Raw genomic sequence first — 18,004 nt, 5'->3', positions numbered from 1 at the left:
TCATCATCAAGACTGAATATCTCCCCTCAATTTCCCTTCAGGAGTTTTGGGTTTTCTTTATGTTTTGTATTCATTATTCTTCTGAGATGTTTTCCATTTTAGTTATGAACTAAATCCCCTGAATACCTAAGGGGAATGAAACCTAAGACGAATCTTGTTATTATTTTCTGAATTGTATGATAAATATTTGGCTTGTTCTTAATTATGTGATCTTAATTCTTGTCTTGATATTCCAGGATATTGATTCAAGTTAAGCTCTTATTCAGAGGAGGAATAGACCCTGTCTAAGATTACATTTGTCATAATTAAGCGTAGTTGGTTGTGCGCCTAGAGATAGGGTGACAATATTTTGCCAGATTAGGGTGAAACCTAATAAGGGGATCCATAGATCGAGTTAATACAACCCTAGGGAGTTAATTAGAAAGAGATTTCAATTATTCAACCTAGGGTTAGACGTTGTTAGTCTCGAGAGGGATAATAATATAACTTAGGGATCTCTACGGAACAAGTCAAATGAATAAATTGCCCGATTCAAAGTCAAATAACAAGTAAAGTCTAGGTGGATTTTTCCTTAGGTATTGTCTTAATTCAATCGAGATTTCCAAAAGTAATTCCCCAATTCTATTTTCTGTGAATTCTTAGTTTAGTTAATTAGTTAGTTAAAACAAACCCCATTATTCTTAGGCTAGATAATAAAAAGACAGTCATTACTAGTACTTTTAGTTCCTTTGGGTTCGACAATCCGGTCTTGCTAAAGCTATACTACTGTTCGATAGGTACACTTGTATTTATCGCGATAATAGTTAAGTTTCAAGAACGATTCATTATAAATTTATAAAACTTATCACACAAAATCACGATCAAGTTTTTTGGCGTCGTTGCCGGGGAACTAAGATATTAGGAACACTCAATTTTTATTACTTTAACCATTTATTTTTCTTGCAAGTTAATTTTATTTTATTTTTATTATTATTTATTAATTTACTTTTTCTTTCTCTTGGCAGGTTTTTATAGTTTAAGACTAGAAGAAACCCGTCAAACCATTACTTTTTGATAGTGAGATCGATTGCACAGCTCGCAGAAACCGAAGAGAAATAAGGCGAAGCCTAACATACACAGAGGAAGAGCAAGAGGACAATATCTCAACTACGACTGAGGAGATGGCTGAAAATCAAGACATCATCTACCTTCTGCGATACCTGCTAAACTAGCAAATCAGAATCCTACTCCTCGTACTATGTATGATTATGCTAAACCTACTTTAACAGGAACTGAGTCAAGTATAGTTAGGCCTATTATTGCTACGAATAATTTTGAACTAACACCTAACACTATTCAAATGATACAACAATTTGTTTAGTTTGATGGTTTGCAGGATGATGATCCAAACACTCGCTTGGAAAATTTCCTGGAATTCTGCTATACATTTAAAATTAATGGCGTTTCTAATGATGCCATTTGTCTTCGGTTATTCCCCTTTTCATTGAGGAACAAAGCTAAACAGTTGTTAAACTCGTTACCACGAGGGTCAATTACTACTTGGGAACAAATGACTGAAAATTTTTTATTAAAATATTTTTCGCTGGCTAAAATAGCAAATTACGTAATGATATCTCTTTGTTTGTGTAGATGGACTTAGAAACTCTTTACGATGCATGGGAGAGATACAAGGACCTACTGCGAAGGTGCCCTCACCATGGATTACCTCTATGGTTGCAAGTTCAAACATTCTACAATGGTGTGAACCCCTTGACAAGACAGATGATTGATGCAACAATTGGAGGAACCATCAATAACAAAACACCTGAAGAGGCTTACAAATTTATTGAAGAGATGTCACTAAATAACTATCAGTGGCAAGTCATGAGGACTAAGCCAACTAAAACAGCAGGCGTTTATAACGTCGATTCGGTTACTATATTGTCAAACTAGGTAGAACTTCTAAATAAAAAGAGTGATGCTTTACTTGGTTCTTCGCAGGTTCATCCATTAATGCACTGTGAAGTCAGTAGAGGTGGATCAAGCAATTCAGAATATCAATCCTATAGCCACAACATGGAGAACGAACAATTAAATTACTTGGGTAATAATCCTCGACCTCAAAACAATCCATATAGTAACACTTACAATACAGGCTGGAGGAACCACCCAAATTTCTCATGGGGAGGCTAAGGAAATCAGATACCATTTCCAGGCTACTAGCAACCACCCAACCAACAGGAAAAGAAGCCGAACCTTGAAGAGATGCTCTCAAAGTTTATATCAGTGTCAGAAACTCATTTTTAGAATACAGAGACAGCACTTAAGAATCAACAAGCATCGATCCAAGGGCTCGAAACTCAAATTGGACAGCTTGCCAAGTTGATTTCTGAACGACCACAAGGTAGCTTGCCAAGTAACACAGAATCTAACCCAAGGGAGCAACTCAACGCGATTACTAGTCAAGATGAGGAAGGGTTAGTCACACCTGAGCCAGAACCGAGGCAAGAAATTGTGGTGAGCAGAGGTCAAGGTGAGGTAGGTCATAATAAAAACAAATCAGTGAATGTCAAATATAAACCTCGTATGCCATACCCCAACGCGACAAGGAAAGACCGCTCAGATGAATAATTTGGTAAATTCCTTAAACTCTTAAAAAAATTACACATTAACTTACAGTTTATTGAAGCTCTATCACAGATGCCAAACGCAATGAAATTTTTAAAGGAGCTTTTAGAAAATAAGCAGAAGTTGGATGAGCCTTCACATGTGAAGCTAAACGCAGTTTGCTCAGGTATTCTGCAGAATAAGCTACCCAACAAATTAAAAGATCTAGGGAGTTTTACAATTCCTTGCTTAATTGGTAGTTTAGATGTTACTAATGCACTAGCTGATTTAGGGGCTAGTATTAACGTCATGCCTTACAAAATGTTTAAACAACTAGGTCTTGGGAAACCCAAACAGACTAGGATGAGCATTCAATTAACAGATAAAACTATAAGATTTCCTAGGGGTATTATTGAAGATGTGCTAGTTAAAATCGATAAATTTATATTTCCCGTTAACTTCGTTGTTCTAGACGTAGAGGAGGATAGCAACACTCCTTTGATTTTAAGAAGGCCCTTTTTAGCAACCACTAAAACGAGTATTGATGTTGGCACAGGTGAGCTCACACTTCTTGTGGGAGACGAAACAATCACCCTTCAAGCTCACAATTCTGGCAACATATCGGAAATTGAAGGTGATCGTCTAAACCATTCTACTAAAACTGACAATATGGTGCAACCTACTTTGCAGGAAATGAGTCTAAAAGAAGTACATGAGCCATTCTCAAGCAATAGTAGAGGACCTATTTATGAAGAACGAAGGCTACAAATCGAGGAGCTAGATGAATGGCGGACACATAAACTGAGAACACAAGATAAACCAAAACTATGCCAGGATGAGCTCAATACCTTTCCAAATCAACTTAAGGTTGGAGATAAAGTTTTATTAGATGCCGCAGATCCTCACATTGTCACTACCAAACTGAATAAAGAAATCCCTCTGACGGTACTTGGCATTTTCCCATTCCGTACAGTTGAGGTAAGTCATTCCAAGTTCAGTACTTTTAAGGTAAACAACACCCGTCTAAAACCTTATTTTGATAAGAATGATAGCAGGAATGAAGAGTATAAACTCTTCGAAGCACCATGACCATTCAATGGAGAGGTAAGTCGAGCTTAGACTATAAATAAGCACTTCTCGGGAGGCAACCCGAGCACTAACTGTATTAACTTCTTTAAATTTTAGTGTTTAACACCTAAATTACTAATGGAGCTCTTGAATACAGGTTTCCCACACAGACACGGCCTAGAACACGGGCGTGCCTTAGGCCGTGTGGAAACAAGGCAAATATTTTCCCCAGCACGGGCTACGATAAATAGCCACGGCCGTGTGACATGGCCATGGGCGAACCTGCCAAAACAACACGGGCTTGCGACACGCTCGTGCCTTGAAACCATGGCCAAACCTAACAAATTAACACGGGCGTGCAACACGCCTATGCCAAGCAACTGTAGTCGAACCTGTTAGATTAACAAGGGCGTTGGCCTACATCTATGGGCATGAGAGAAGCGAACGAAAACAGACACGGCCGTGCGACACGGCCGTGTGCACCCACACGCCCAAGGAATATGGGCATGGGCCAATTGTCAGACGTGCCCAAATTCAAAGTTCGCAAATCACATGGGCGTGTTCCCTGGCCGTGTGTCCCAAAATCTATAAATACCCTTCACTATTCATCATCTCCCTCACCCAAAATCCCTAAGCCTAGCCGTTGCAAGTCCACACGACCTCCCTAACATGCCCGTGCGCCGCTTCCAACCCTATTTTTGATGCTCATTCTCCTCTTTCTAGCGTTTGTTTACTCTTTTCTCTTTTATTTTACTGATTTCTAATTCTATTTATCATAGTAATCTGCACTTTTCATGGTATTTTCATCTTTTTATAACTCAAACTTCGTATCTAGAGTAGTTTTCATCCTTTTCATGTTGAAGTTGTTACTCATTTCCTGATTTCTATGCTCCATTTGACTATTTTACTTGCACATTCATAGTTAAGTAGATAAATGTATATTTTTAAGTTTTATTTTGGTAATTCCTTTTTATTTTCTTAGTCAGTATATTAGGCTACATTCATTCATGGTTATTGTTTCTATGGGTTTCATGTTATTAATCCCACACAAATTCATTCTTTAGATATCTCCATTACTTATTCTCATAAGGGTTATTTGGCACATTTACTTCGGCTATTATAGTATAGGTTAATATGTAAGCCCCATGGAAAGTATTCACATTTCACTTCAATTTCCATTACAGGTACATCAGGTCATCTTCATGAGGAAAGAAAGCCGCTATCCCTACTTTGAAGAAAAGGAAGGGAACGTTATCTTCCTCGGGTCTTACCGCGAAAATTCGCCACCCATACCTCTAATTTCCACCCGGCAATCAGGAAGAGCTATCCCAAATCCTACGGGCCCTACCTTTAGGTGTGGGCTACTACATTGACTGGATAGCGCTTGAACTAATCTAGTTGGCTGACGATGTACGAGCACTCCTGACAACCGATCCATGGGACCTCTTCTTTGCGATCATCAAGCCGACGTACCTTGAACTCACACTTGAACTTTGCTCGACATTCCATGTTCAAGACGTCATGACCAACTTTGATGATCCTGGAATAGTCTAGTTCCGTCTCGGCGGTTTAGTTAACCAGTTGAGTGTGCCTGAGTTCGGCATAACTTTGGGCCTGTACACAGAGGAGTTCATGGATGAAAACAACCTTGACACTCTCCATCGCCACATCCACTACTCTCCCTTGAAGTGCTGGTACGCTTTGGTCCCCGGTTCAGCCACCTACGACCTGAGCCGCTCCAAGGCATCAGCTCTCTCTCCCTCATTGAGGTACCTACACGCTATTTTGGCACATACTTTTACAGGACGTCGAGAGAGCACCAGCATTGTCAACACTCATGACGCCTACTTTCTATGGAGCATGGCGAACGGGCATGTACTCGACCTCGCCTACTTTATTGCCCTCGCCATTCGCCACTAGACAAACGGCATCGGAGGAGGGTCATCTCCATTGGCCCCTACGTGACTCGACTGGCAGGACACTTCGGGCTCCTCAACACAGCAGCCCAATCATCCTCCCTTACTCTTATTGGCCAGATGTCCCCACAAGGCATCTCGAGCATGCTTAGTATGAGGATGATCGAGAAGCGCCGAGGAACCAACCCTCCTCAGTATCGTTTTGCCTAATCCACCGAGGAGGAGGCTCCCGAGGACATTATTGATGATGTCCCTTTACGTCACGAGGACCCACCGTCTCAGCCACCACCACCCTCTCGTCCAGTTCATGTGGCGGCTTCATACGCTGATATCTCTAAGCACCTAACTCGATTCGAGCAACAATGTTTTCAGCGCTTCGATCACATTAATTCTACACTACAGCAGATTTGTCAGCACCTCCACATCTCATCGCCACCCCCACCTCGCGAACCATCTAGCGATGAAGATGTTTAAAAACTTTTATTTGTTATTTTATGTTTTTACTTTTATTTTATTTTAAGACTACTTTTTATTTTTCTTTAACTTTATTTTTATTAGGACTTATAATTATTATTTTACAAATTTTAATTTTGGCTAATTCATATTGAGTACTTACTCTTCCTTATATATTTCCTAAAAGATTTCCTAATTCTATCACAGTTATAAAGAGCTCCAAAGCTCACTATTTCTCAAGGACTCGAAACTCCACTAGGGAAAGTTCTCCACGACTGTCATGTCCTGTTCGACCACGACTATAACCAACTTCAAATATAATATTCTTTTGGCGCAGGACTTATGGACTAATGAACCTCTACCACCGCCGGAGTATCGTCCTCCACCTTCACACCGATTATTCTCCAAAACTCCAATTCAAGAAAATTCATTCATCACTCAGGAAGTTTCACCTCTCTCCCTATCTTATTTTTATATTCTTTTATATATATATCTATCTTTGTACATTGAGGGCAATGTACATCTTAAGTGTGGAGGGGTATTCATTTCAATATCAGAAAAATCCCTGAATGATTGCCTTGTTCTCTTGAAAAGCTCTCATATCATGTTTAGGATAAATTTTGATTGATTTATGATTTTTATTGATATATCTTGAATTAAAACATAGGCATTCATGCATTGATGGTTTAAACTTTAAGAAATTAGGGAAACAAGCATGATACGTTGATTTTTAAGAGTTTAAAATTTTAGGTTGTTTCCCCAAGTCTAAGTATTATCTTGAATTAGAATTCACAAGTTTAAACATCAAAAAGCCATAATTTTTGTGAGATCTTGAGCCTTCAAGAGCATTTATTAATTCTTTCATGCTCACTTTCATTATGAGTGCGTCAGTATTGAACTGTTATTCTAGAACTTGCTTGATTATGGATGTCAAGACCACACTATTTGATTTGACATGTCAAGATGATAGAGGCACTTAGGATTAACCCACTCATGCCATGAAAAGCCTACCTCCACGGTTAACCCTTAGTAAACCCCGTTGAGCTAACAAGCCATTTCTTGTATTACCCTTAATATTAACCCTTAACCCATTATTGTTGAAACCCCATCAATTATTTTGATCCCTATTTTTGTTGAGATTTGAGTTGAATAAAATGCTTAGTTATTTCTTGTTCTTAATAGTTAGTCTATGTTATTTGACATGTTCTTAAAAAAAAAAGGTGTACATATATTTGTAGTAATCTTTTGTTTTTGAGCTTAGGTACTTAAATTCCATATTCTAAGAAAAAGCTCTGTTGTATGCAAATAATGATTAAAAATTTTTCTAGTTAAGTAATTTTTCAATTCAATCTCGATTCTAACTTTTTCTTTCAGCTTGTGACCACAACCTCTAACCAAGCCTCGTTACAACCCTCTAAAGACCTTTTTATTGATGTATCATCTCAATTTATAGTGGTGGAGATTTGATTTTCATGTAAGCCTATGGTAATAACTTTTCATATTGACTGATAAGTGCTACTTTCATTGTCCTTAAACACTTTGAGTGATTTGAGTGAATCTTTAGTGAGGGTGTTAAACTCCGTGGGATTTCGAATCAAGGTAACCACTTAGATAAGGGGAGATGCCTAAGTTTTGCATGATTAAATACTCAACTTGGAATGTTTGAAGCTCTAATGTTCTTTTAGTTGAATTCTCATTGTATGACTACTCATGAATTAGTTTGATAAATTTTTTATAGAGATTATAAGTTGAGAAGAATTTATTTTGATTATGAGTTGAGAATTTTGCTTGAGGACAAGCAAATGCTTAAGTGTGGGGGTATTTGATAAACCATAATTTATAAATATTTTTACCCCATGCTTAACACATTTTATGGATGATTTTTCCTTAGAATTGGTGAATTCGATGCTCCTAATGCCTTAATTTCATGTTTTATACTTAGCTGAGCATAGGAGAGCGAAAGGAATGAGAAACGGGCCAAAAAAACGGAGAAAATGGGCCAACGTACGAAATTAACACAGCCTGGACTTTCTCACACGGGCAGACCACACGGCTGAGTCAATTTGGCAGAATTGAAGCACGATTCACACGGGTAGAACACACGCCCGTGCCATTCTAACAGGCTTGAGCACGGGCTCATGTAATCGCACATGGACGTGTCACACGGGCGTGTCCCTACCGAGCCCAAGTTGAGTCCAATTCGGAAAAGGCTAATTTTGAGGGCTTTTAGGCATTCTAAAGCCTATAAATATGTCCTAAAGGAAGAGAGATGGGGAGGCACAGGGAGAAAGGAAGGAATTACTCGAAGAAAGTCGATTGATGTATCTAAGAAGCCGGATTCATCATCAAGACTGAAGATCTCCCCTCAATTTCCCTTCAGGAGTTTTGGGTTTTCTTTATATTTTGTATTCATTATTCTTCTGAGATGTTTTCCTTTTTAGTTATGAACTAAATCCCCTAAATACCTAAGGGGAATGAAACCTAAGACGAATCTTGTTATTATTTTCTGAATTGTATGATAAATATTTGGCTTGTTCTTAATTATGTGTTCTTAATTCTTGTCTTGATATTCCAGGATATTGATTCAAGTTAAGCTCTTATTCAGAGGAGGAATAGACCCTGTCTAAGAGTACATTTGTCATAATTAAGCGGAGTTGGTTGCGCGTCTAGAGATAGAGTGACAAGATTTTGCCGGATTAGGGTGAAACCTAATAAGGTGATCCATAGATCGAGTTAATGCAACCCTAGGGAGTTAATTAGAAAGAGATTTCAATTATTCAACCTAGGGTTAGACGTTGTTAGTCTCGAGAGGGATAATAATATAACTTAGGGATCTCTACGGAACAAGTCAAATGAATAAATCGTTTGATTCAAAGTCAAATAACAAGTGAAGTCTAGATGGATTTTTCCTTATGTATTGTCTTAATTCAATCGAGTTTTTCAAAAGTAATTCCCCAATTCTATTTTCTATGAATTCTTAGTTTAGTTAATTAGTTAGTTAAAACAAACCCCATTATTCTTAGGCTAGATAATATAAAGACAGTCATTACTAGTACTTTTAGTTCCTTTGGGTTCAACAATCCAGTCTTGCTAAAGCTATACTACTGTTCGATAAGTACACTTGCATTTATCGTGATAATAGTTAAGTTTCAAGAACAATTCATTATATATTTATAAAACTTATCACACAAAATCAGGATCAGAAAGAATCCACCAATGAATTGGAAACGTAATGGAACTGGGAAAATACTACTAGAATAGTAGTTCTGAAAGTTAGTAAGGCATATAGAAGGTAACCCAGTAAGAAATAGCCATGGGAAATGACACAACAGTGGTACCTAGTGTACAGTTGACAAAAGATGGTTTAACCAAGGATCGTATATAAGGATCCACCATTAAAAACTGCTAGAGGGTGCTTAAAGAAACCCTATAAGCTAGGAATTAAACATAAAGTACGTTAGTTAGTCTATAAGGAAGAGAGGGGTTAGTTAGAACCATTGACAGAGAGGGTTTCAAAGAGGGATACATCAAGTGGCAGATATGTTTTTCAATACTATTCCTCTTCAAGAGGTAAACTATTGATAAAGCACTATCCAAATGTCTAGTTCCATAGGGAACCAGCATATGAGGGAAATCGTGAACACAGATGATCACACAGATGATGTTCTACTAGGTACTGAAGGCCAAAGCAGTGCACAGCAAACAAGTATGTTACACTTAAAAGTAAGGTATCGTGAATAAGGAGGATTATAAGGAAGTAATCTGACCACTATTCAACAGAAGTGGAACTTGTTCTGCCAGGGTGACGTGGGTCTTTATTAGTTAGCCCAACATATGGAACCTCAACAAGTCCTTTAGCACTACGGTAAGAAAAAAAGTTTGTCAATAACTAATAAGAGGTGGGAGGTTTGCCAATAAGGCCATAACTAAAAGGGTTGTTAGGAGGGTAGGTTGAAAGACTACCTTATAAGCACATGATGAAAAGAAGAATCCAACACTAGGAATAAATGAAAGGAAGAATGCAAGTACAGGAAATAAAGAGTTCGCTAATATGGCGGGACATCCGAGGAAACGTAGGAAATAGTCAAAAGATGATAAGATTCTCCAAGAGAAAATTGCATAATAGTCTAACCGCCACTTCAAGTTAAGGAAAATTGTCCTCAAAACAAGCAGGGAGTTAAATGTATTTAGTTCATTTCATCTATGATAAACCGTGATTTATACATATTTTTATCCCATGCTTAGCCTATTTATGAATGGTTTCTCCTTAGATTTGGTGAATTCGATGCTCCTAATCTTAATTTCATGTATTACACTTAGGAGAGCATAGGAGAGTAAAAAGAGCGAGAAACGGGCCGAAAACGGAGAAAATAGACCCATGTGGGAATGCAACATGGCCTGGACTTTCTCACAAGGGTGTGTCACACGGCCGTGTCCCTTTAGCAGGATTGAAGCACGACTTACACGGGTATACTACACGCCCGTTCAACAGCCTTGACCACGACCTGGAGTAATCACACACGGGTGTGTCACACGGGCGTGTCCCTGCCAAGCCCAAGTATAACCCTATTTGGAAAAGGCCAATTTTAAGGGCTCTTAGGCATTCTAAAGCCTATTTAAACACCTGATGAGGCACTTAGAAGGGGGACGCAGAGTAGGAAACAATAAATTACTCAAGGAAAGCCGATTGATCCATCCTAGAAGCCGAATTCATCATCAAGACTGATGATCTCCCTTCAAGTTCCTTCAGGAGTTTTTGGTTTTCTTATGTTTTGTTATCTTTATGCTTTTGAGATGTTTTCTTTCATAAGTATGAACTAAACCCCCTAAATACCTAAGGGGAATGCAACCTAAGACTGATCTTGTTATTATTATCTGAATTGTATGATAAATATTTGACTTGTTCTTAATTATGTGTTTTTAATTCTTGTTTTGATATTCTAGGATATTGATACAAGTTAAGCTCTTATTCAGAGGAGGAATAGACCCTGTCTAAGAGTAAATTTGTCATAATTAAGTGGAGTTGATTGCACGCCTAGAGATAGGGTGATAAGATTTTGTTGAATTAGGGTGAAACCTAATAAGGGAATCCATAGATCGAGTTAATGCAATTCTAGGGTGTTAATTAGAAAGAGATTTCAATTATTCAACCTAGGGTTAGACGTTGTTAGTCTCGAGAGAGATAATAATATAACTTAGGGATTTCTACGAATCAAGTCAAATGAATAAATCGTCTGATTCAGAGTCAAATAATAAGTGAAGTCTAGGTGGATTTTTCCTTAGGTATTGTCTTAATCAATCGAATTTTCCCAAAAGTATTTTCCGAAATTTTCTTTCTGTGCATTCTTAGTTAGTAATTAGTTTAGATAACCAAACCTCTTAATTTTTAGGCTAGATAATAAAAAGGAAGTAAATACTAGTACTCGTAGTTCCTTTGGGTTTGACAATCTGGTCTTGCTGAACTATACTACTGTTCGATAGGTACACTTGCCTTAATCGTGATAATAAGTTAGTCTCCAGAATGATTCTTTCATAAATCTTTAAAACCTATCACGAATATCACGTACCAAGTTTTTGGCACCGTTTCCGGGGAACTAGGATATTAGGAACACTCGATTTTTATTACTTTAGCCATTTTACTTTTACTGCAATTTAAATTTTTATTTTCTTTTCTAATTCTTCATTTATTTTTTTCTGACAGGTGTTTCTAGTTTATGACCAGAAGAAACCCGTCAGGACCGTTACTGTTTGATAGTGAGCTCGATCGCACAATTCGAAAAAACCAAAGAGAAATAAGGCAAAGCTTACGATACACAGAGGAAGAGCAAGAGGACGATACTTCAACCACAACCAAGGAGATGGCTGAAAACCAAGAAAATCTGCTACCTCCTGCGATTGCTGTTAATCAAAATCCTGCTCCGTGCACTATGTATGATTATACAAAAGCTTCTTCAATAGGAACTGAATTGAGCATAGTTAGACCTGTTGTAGCTACAAATACTTTTGAGCTGAAACCTAACACAATTTAAATGATACAGCAATTTGTTCAGTTTGATGGTTTGCAGGACGAGGGTCCCAACGCTCACTTGGAAAATTTCTTAGAGTTTTGCGACACTTTTAAAATCAATGGCATTTCTGATGACGCCATTCGCCTTTGGTTGTTTCCCTTTTCATTGAGGAATAAGGCTAAACAGTGGTTGAATTCATTGCCACGAGGATCAATCACTACTTGGGAACAAATGACCAAAAAGTTTTTATTAAAATATTTTTCGCTGGCTAGAAAAACCAAATTACGAAATGATATCTTTTCTTTTGTGCAGATGGATTTAGAAACACTCTACGATGCATGGGAGAGATATAAGTACCTCTTGAGAAGATGCCCTCACCATGGGTTACCATTCTGGTTACAGGTTCAAACCTTTCATAATGGCCTGAATCCTTCGACTCGGCAGATGGTTAATGCAGCTACTGGCAGAACCATCAATAATAAGACACCTGAAGATGCCTATGAATTTATAGAGGAGATGTCACTAAATAACTATCAGTGGCAAGTCATGAGGACAAAGCCAACGAAAATAGCCGGCGTTTATAACGTTGATTCAGTCACCATGCTCTCTAATCAGGTAGAACTCTTGAATTAGAAAATTGATGGTTTTCTTGGTTCTTCACAGGTTTACCCAGTAATGCAGTGCAAAGCAAGTGGAGGTGGATCAAGCAATTCAGAATATCCACCTTATGGCCACAACATGGAGAACAAGCAGTTAAATTACATGGGTAACAATCCTCGATCTTAAAACAATCCTTATAACAATACTTACAATGCAGGTTGGAGGAACCACCCAAATTTTTCATGGGGAGGCCAAGGGAATCAGAAACCACCACCACCAGGCTTCCAACAACCACCCTACCAACAAGAGAAAAAACTGAACCTTGAAGAGATGCTAACAAAATTCATCTCAGTGTCAGAAACTCATTTTCAGAATACCGAGACAGCACTTAAAAATAAACAAGCGTCAATCCAAGGGCTAGAAACTCATATAGGTCAGCTTGCTAAATTTATATTTGAAAGACCATCAGGAAGCCTGCCAAGCAACACTAAATCTAACCCAATGGAGCAACTCAACGCGATTGCCATTCAAGATGAGAAAGGATTAGTTGCAAAACCAAGGCCAGAAACGGTGGTAAGCAAAGGTAAGAATGAGGTAGGCCAAAATGACCTAAAGTCGATGAGTACAGAATATAAACATCGTGTGTCATACCCCAATGCGACAAGGAAAGACCAATCAGACGAACAATTTGGTAAATTCCTTAAACTTTTAAAAAAACTACATATTAACTTACTGTTTATTGAAGCCCTTTCACAGACACCAAATGCAGTTAAGTTTTTAAAGGAGCTTTTAACAAATAAACGAAAGTTGGATGAGGCGTCGCATGTGGAGTTGAATGCAGTTTGCTCAGCCATATTACAAAATAAGCTACCCAACAAATTGAAGGATCCGGGGAGTTTTACGATTCATTGTTTAATTGGCAGTTTAGATGTTCATCATGCATTGGTTGACTTAGGGGCAAGCATTAATGTTATGTCTTACAAAATGTTTAAACAGCTAGGTCTTGGGAAACCCAAACAAATTAGGATGAGCATTCAATTGGCTGATAAAACCATTAGATTTCCTAAGGGTATCATTGAAGATGTTCTTGTTAAGATCGATAACTTTATATACCCAGTAGACTTTGTTGTTCTACACATGGAAGAGGATAGTAACGCACCTTTAATTTTAGGATGACCCTTTTTAGCGACTGTTAGAACCATTATTGATGTTGGTACAGGTGAACTCACACTTCATGTGGGAGACGAAACAATCACCCTTCAAGCTCGTAATTCGAGTAACACATCAAAAATTGAAGGTGGTGGTATAAATTATTCTACTAGTATTGATCATGTGGTGACACCCTCTATGCAGGAAACAGTTTCGAAGAATACATATGAGTTGTGTCCAAACAACAACAAAGGACCTACCTATGAAGAACGAAGGTTACAAATTGAGGAGCTAGATGAATGGCAGATGCAGAAATCGAGAACACTCGATAAACCGAAATCGAGCTAGGACAAGCTCAATACCTCACCAAATCAACTTAAGGTTGGAGACAAAGTACTACTAGATGTAGCAGATCCTCGCATTGCCACTCCTGATCCTAATGAAGAAATTCCCCTTACGGTACTCAGTATTTTCCCATATGGTACAGACGAGGTAATTCATCCCAAATTTGGCACATTTAAGGTAAATAATACCCATCTTAAACCTTATGTTGATAAAGTTGATAGCAGGGATGAGGAGTGTAAACTCCTTGCACCATCTTGACCATGCAGAAGAGAGGTAAGTCGAGCTTAGACTATAAATAAGTGCTTCTTGGAAGGCAACCCGAGTGCTAACAGTGTTAATTTCTTTAAAGTTTTAGTTTTTAACATCTAACATACTAACCGAATCATGGAACGCAGATTTTCAAAAGACCACACAGCCACGCACACGGGCGTGCATTAGGCTATGTGAAAATAGGGAAAGATTTTTCCCTAACACGGGATGCTATAACTTTCCACGACCGTGCGACATAGTCGTGGGCAAAACTGCCAAAATAGCACGGGCATGAGACACACCCGTGCCTCGAAATTGTGGTTGAAACTAAGAATGTAACACGGGCATGAGACAAGCCAGTGCCATCTACCTGCGATCAACACTGTCAAAATGAACACGGGCATGGGAGAAGCGAACGGAACAAGACACGGCCGTGCGAGACGGTCGTGTGCACCCACACACCCAAAGAACACGGGTGTGGGCCAAATGTCAGACGCGCCCAAATTTAAAATTTGCAAAACACGGGCAAAAATTAGGCCACACGGGCGTGTCCCACGGCCGTGTGCCCTAAAAATCTATATAAACCCCTCACTATTCATCATCTCCCTCCCCAAAAAAAATCCTAACCCTAGCCGCTGCAACTTCACACGCCCTACCCCCACGCCCGTGCGCCGCCTACAACACCGATTCTGACGCCCCAAGCTTCTTCCTTTTGCGTTTGTTTACTCTTTTCTCTCTATTTTCTTTAAATATTTGTTTATTTCATGATTCCTCTGCTATATTGAACTATTTTGAATGAATATTCATAGTTAGAATATTAAAATACTCATGCTTGTTTAATAAAATTTTTTGTCATTTTAGTTATTACATTATGCTATACTCTTTCATTTTTCCTTGTTTCCATGAAATTTATGCTTACCCATATGCATTCATTCAATATTTCCATAATCCTCTAACTTGATATATTTAGTGGTTTTAGTTTGTATCATCTCGTACGTAAATCTCATAAAATATTGATATTTAGCCTTGATTTTCCATACTATTCTTGGGGCATATTGGTTGAACTTTGATTTTTCAATGCAGGTACAATGTCATCCTCATTTGGGAAGAATACCGCTGTTCCCGCCTTGAAGAAGAGGAAAGGAGTAGCGTCACCCTCGAGTCCTACCAAGGAGATTAAGCACTCATTCTTTCAGGTTCCCTTGGGACCCCAAAAGGAATTATATCAGATATTATGGGCCCGACCCCTAGGTGTGGGCCGCTGCATTGATCGGGCTGCGCTCGAATAGATTCAATTGGCAGACGCAGTCTGAGCCCTCCTAATTACTGACCTGTGGGGGCTCTTTTTTGAGATCGTCGAGCTGACGTATCTAGAGTTTACATTGGAACTCTGTTTGACGTTCCATCTTCAGACCGTCATGACAAACTTCGACGATCTTGGAACGGTCTAGTTCCGACTTGGTGGTCTAGTACACCAGTTGAGCATACCCGAGTTCGGGATTGCACTAGGGCTATACATGGAGGAATCCATGGACGATAATGAACTCAACACCCTCTATCGCCACATCCACTACTCCCCCTCAAAATGCTAGAGGGACCTCGTCCTAGCCTCGGCCACCTACGACCCTAGCTGCTCCAAGGTATCGGCTCTCCCTCCATCCTTGTGGTATCTACACGCCATCTTGGCTCACACTCTGATAGGGAGACGAGAGAGCACCGACGTCGTCACCACTCACAATGCCTATTTCTTATGGAGTATGGCGAATGGGCACGTCATCAACCTCGCCTACTTTATTTCCCTTGCCATTCGCCACCAGACGGAGTCTACCAGGCCCTATGTGACACGACTAGCTTGGCACTTTCGGTTCTTCAACACAGTAGCCCAATCATCCTCCCTCACTCTCATCGGCCAGATGTCCCCACAGGGCATCTCGAGCATACTAAGTATGAGGATGATCGAGAAACGATGTTGCACCTACCCTCTTTAGTACCACCTCGTCCAGTCCACCGAAGAGGAGGATCCAGAGGATATTACTGATGATGTCCCTCCATGTCATGAGGACCCACCATCTGAGTGCCTTACTCAATTCAAGCAGCAGTGTTTTCAGCACTTCGATAACATTGATGCTACTCTACAGCAGATTTGTCAGCACTTCCACATCTCATCACCACCCCCACCTCGCGAACCATCTAGCGATGAAGATGTTTAAAAACTTTTATTTATTATTTTATGTTGTTACTTTTATTCTATTTTTACTACTTTTTATTTTTTTAAGCTTTTTTGTATTAGGTTTTATAATTATTATTTTACAAATTTTAATTTCGACTATTTCATTACGAGTAATTATTCTTCTTTATGTATTTCCTAAAAAAGTTCCTGATTCTATCACAGTTATAAAGAGCTCCAAAGCTCACTATTACTTAGGAACTTGGAACTCCACTAGGAAAGGTTCTCCACGACTACCATGTCCTGCTCGACCACGACCATAGCCAACATGAGATATAATATTCTTTTGGCGCAGCATTTGTGGAACCCAACCTCTACCACCACTAGAGTATCCTCCTCCACCCTCATCATGGCTTTGGCTGTTTATTCTCTATGACTCCAATACAAGGAGTTCATTCATCATTCAGGAAGTTTCACTTCTCTCCCCATCTTATGAATATAAATCTATCTTTGTCAATATATCTTTCTTTATACATTCAGGGCAATGTACATCTTAAGTGTGGGGGGTCTTTTATATCATCATTAGAAATCCCTAAATTTTGTCTTATTCTCACGTGGATTACTCATATCACTATTAGAATGAATTTTGATTAATTTATGATTTTTATTGATATGTCTTGAATTAAAATATAGGTAATTATGCATTGATTGTTTAAACTTTAAGACATTAGGGAATCAAGCATGATAAGTTGATTTTTGAAGAATTAAAAACTTTTAGGTTGTTTCCCTAAGTTTGGGTATTATCTTGAGTTGAAATTCACAAGCTTGAACATCAAAAGGCCATAATTTTTGTGAGATCTTAAGCCTTTAGAGCATATTTTATTCCTTTCATGCTCACTTTAACTATGAATACGTCAGTTTTGATTTGTTATTCTAAAACTTGCTTGATTATGCATGTCAAGACCACACCATTTGATTTGATATGTCAAGATGATAAAGGCACTTAGGTTTAACCCACTCACTCCACAAAAGCCTACCTCCATAATTAACCCTTAGTGAACCCCTTTTGAGCCTAGCAAAGCCATTAATTGATTTGCCCTCAATATTAACCCATAACCCATTATTGTTGAAATCCCCTAATTTGATCCTTATTTTGGTTGAGATTTGATTTGAACAAATTGCTTAGTTATGTTTTGTTCTTCTAAATATTTGACTTGTTCTTAAAAAAAATACTTACATACATATTAGTAGTAATTCGTCATTTTTGAGCCTAAGTGTTAATTCCATATTCTGAGAAGAAGCTCACTTGTATTCAACTGATGACTAGTTCTATTTCTATCTAGGTAATTTTTCAATTCAATCTCGATTCTAACATCTTCTTTCAGCTTGTGACCACACCCCCTAACCAAAGTCAGGTTACAACCCTCTAAAAAGACCTCTTTGATTGATGTATCAGCTCAATT

The 18,004-nt window shown here is 38.6% G+C and overlaps 2 non-coding genes across 2 annotated transcripts; both read right to left on the bottom strand.

Moving 5' to 3' along the window:
* Positions 1 to 1,597: 1,597 nt before the first annotated feature.
* On the bottom strand, positions 1,598 to 1,703 carry LOC128290711 (small nucleolar RNA R71). Its single transcript, XR_008280499.1, has one exon. It is a non-coding gene; the product is annotated as a small nucleolar RNA R71 (small nucleolar RNA).
* Positions 1,704 to 12,310: 10,607 nt separating this feature from the next.
* LOC128291382 (small nucleolar RNA R71) lies at positions 12,311 to 12,417 on the bottom strand. Its single transcript, XR_008281156.1, has one exon. It is a non-coding gene; the product is annotated as a small nucleolar RNA R71 (small nucleolar RNA).
* Between the last annotated feature and the right edge of the window lie 5,587 nt (positions 12,418 to 18,004).

This window comes from Gossypium arboreum, chromosome 3, assembly GCF_025698485.1.
Source record: "Gossypium arboreum isolate Shixiya-1 chromosome 3, ASM2569848v2, whole genome shotgun sequence".
Classification (NCBI taxonomy): Eukaryota; Viridiplantae; Streptophyta; class Magnoliopsida; order Malvales; family Malvaceae; genus Gossypium; species Gossypium arboreum.
The sequence above is the reverse complement of the archived record's forward strand: the minus strand, read 5'-3'. Positions and strand labels throughout refer to the sequence as shown.